Here is a 3,011-nt window from a genome sequence, read left to right on the forward strand (position 1 = left end):
TTAAAAAAAAAAAAAAAAAGAAGTTTCACAATTAGACCTTTAACATGATGTCTGCTGGACTTCCTAAGTCTAAGGTTGGGGATCACTTTGTAAGATATATAAATGCCTGACCACTATGCTCTAAACCTGAATCTACTATAGCAGTGGTCGGCAAACTCATTAGTCAACAGAACCAAATATCAACAGTACAACAATTGAAATTTCTTTTGAGAGCCAATTTTTTTAAACTTAAATTTCTTCTAAAGCCACTTCTTCAAAATAGACTTGCCCAGGCCATGGTATTTTGTGGAAGAGCCACACTCAAGGGCCAAAGAGCCGCATGTGGCTCGCGAGCCGCAGTTTGCCGACCACGGCACTATAGTATTGAATGTCAACAGTAATTGAAGTGTGTTTTTTTAATTAAGAAAATTAAGTTAGTCAAAGTATGAAACTTCAGCTTCTCATTCTCTAACTTATATTGGAAGCAGTGATGTGGAGTGAATAAAGAACTGAACTTAGACCAGAGAACTGCTTTGAAGTCCTGGCCCTGCCACAGCCTTAATCAGTGACCTCAGTCCCTGGAAGCAGGGTTTCTGCACAACTCTCAATGGAAGAAAGGAGCTGAACCATGAACTCTGATTTCCTATAGGTAGTTTCAATATGCTTAGAGGAAGTGTCTCTGCTGAGCACAGAGCAATGAGGAAACCTGGTCAGTCTAGTGAGGGCTTACTTTTTTTTTTCTTTACTAGATAACTATTTAATATTTTTAACTTAAAGTTTTCATTCAGCTGCTTTCTTTTTCCATCCTAGTGGATAAGGTAAGGGAGCAGGTCCTGGAATGGAGTTCTGCTTTTAAATTACCCCAGCCTCCAAATAAATGATATCTTGTTACCAGCCCTGGAGAACAGGAGGCGCATGCTTCCTTGTCCCACCTGCTGTTTCTATTTGTTTTGATGTAAAGTGGCCAAGTTAGGAGACCTCATTTGGTCCAGAAGATCCTCCCAGGAGAAGCAACACAAGGCTTGCCTGCTTTTCAATTTTTCTTGCTCTACCCTTTTGGTTGTGGAGTCAGGATGCAGTTACCTGTGTGACAGGAAAGGGACAGAGTGATATCCTTTGGGCTAAGCTGGAACACATTACTGAACACCAAGCCTTTCAAGATGGTCCTCCTCAGCATCTTTAGAATTCTTCTTTGGAGACTGGTGCTTTTTACAGAACACAGAGTCCACATGGAAAAGGTAGGGCAGCACTCTACTGGCCCCCTGGATGAAGTCCCTACCTTATCCCAGATTCAATAGCTGCTAGAAGAAGCCCTTGGCAAGCAGCAGAGGAAGGCGCAGGTCCTAGGGTATTCTATGTAGCACATGCTGGAGTTGTACCAGCACTCTGCTGATCTATATGGGCACCCTAAGAAGAACCACACAATTGGGGCCACCATGGTGAGGCTGGTGAGGCCCTTGGCCAATGCAGCAATGCCTCACAGAGACCCCTGGCATTGGGTATACAGACATTGGACTTTCCTCTGAGACTACCAACTAGTCAGAGCCACTGTCGTTTACTATCACCTAGCTGGCTTCCACCTCTCCTGCCATGTGGAGCCCTAGGTCCAGAAAAGCCAAACTGACTGCTTTCCTCCATTAGGAAGAGGTTCTTAAAACCTCCCAACTATCTGAAGTTTGGACAGAGATGGATATTACACAACACATTCATCAAAGGCTCTGGAATCACAAGAAGCATAGGGTTCTATGACTACGCTCCATGTGTCAGCAGCGAAAAGGTAGTGAGGGTTGTCAGCTCCTGTGGCATAGCACTTCATCCTTGGACGCTGCCTTCTTGTTATTCTATTTCAATGACATTCATAAAAGTGGTCAGAAGGCCAAACTTCTACCTGAGGCTTGGATGAATTTATGGAAAGGGACTCCTCTCTTGCCGAGGGCACAACAAGTAGGCAGTATTGCATCTAAGATGGCCCCTCCCAGGAACATGATAGGCCTGAAAGTAACCAGTGTTCCCTCCACCATTTCCAAGTCAGTTTCCACCAGCTGGGCTTGGATCACTAGATCATTACTCCTAGTCTCTATACCCCAAACTACTGTAATGGAGCCTGCCCTCAGGTACTACACTATGGTCTCAATTCTCCCAATCATGACACCATTCAGAACCTTGCCAATGAGCTGGTGAACCAGAGTGTCCCTCAGCCCTCGTGTGTCCCTTATAAGTGTGTTCCCATTAGCCTCCTTATGGTTGAGGCTAATGGGAATATCTTGTACTAGGAGTATGAGGATATGATTGCCCAGTCCTGCACATGCAGGTGATAGCACAGGTACAGGTAGCTCGAGTTTCCCAAGAAATAGGAGTAGGGTTTAAAATAAAGAAACAAATGTCAATGTAAAATCTGCAAGTGACCTCTAGCTAATATATGAGTTCTATTCCTTGTTTTAAGTGTTGTTACTTAAGTCCCTTCTCTTGTTTATGATTTCCTCACATTATAAAAACAGTTCTGATACCAAACATCAGTATGTTTTGACCACTAGTCAGAGCCCTTAATGCTTGAATAATGTTCCTTTGGATATGTACTCTCTATTTTCTTGTCTTTTCATGGTGACTTTGTTAAAAAGATCATGAGTCCATTATGGGTAGAACTTTAGGCATTGTTCCACCAAGACCTGGGAATCTTCCTAATATAAATCTTCTGAGGCTCTCTAGATTCGGGGTAAAGAAGGCAAATTGAGATTTTTATACTCATCTTCCTTGCCTCCTATATTCTAGAAACTAGTACCTAATCAGAAAGAATGCATGTCTTTGTGTTTGGATTGCCCTCTTAACCTAAAAACTAACGTTTCCACAAATAAATTAGAATACTTGTAGGCAATAATCTCCATAAAAATCTTCCAATGGATTTCCCCCCTAAACTATTGGGGCTTTTCCTCTCAGCCTTTGAACTGGGAAAAGAATCTGAGCTTCCTTCCTATCTGTGGGTGAGAAGAACAACCTTTAATATGAAATAGGGAAACTGGAATGTGGAACTGTCT

At 42.7% G+C, this 3,011-nt stretch overlaps 1 pseudogene across 1 annotated transcript; it reads left to right on the forward strand.

The window, feature by feature from the left end:
• Positions 1-1,139: 1,139 nt before the first annotated feature.
• On the forward strand, positions 1,140-2,294 carry LOC311614507 (bone morphogenetic protein 15-like; annotated as a pseudogene). Its single transcript has one exon. The product of its transcript is annotated as a bone morphogenetic protein 15-like (transcript).
• Positions 2,295-3,011: the final 717 nt, after the last annotated feature.

Source organism: Pipistrellus hanaki, assembly GCF_964339955.1.
Source record: "Pipistrellus hanaki genome assembly, chromosome: X".
Taxonomy (NCBI): Eukaryota; Metazoa; Chordata; class Mammalia; order Chiroptera; family Vespertilionidae; genus Pipistrellus; species Pipistrellus hanaki.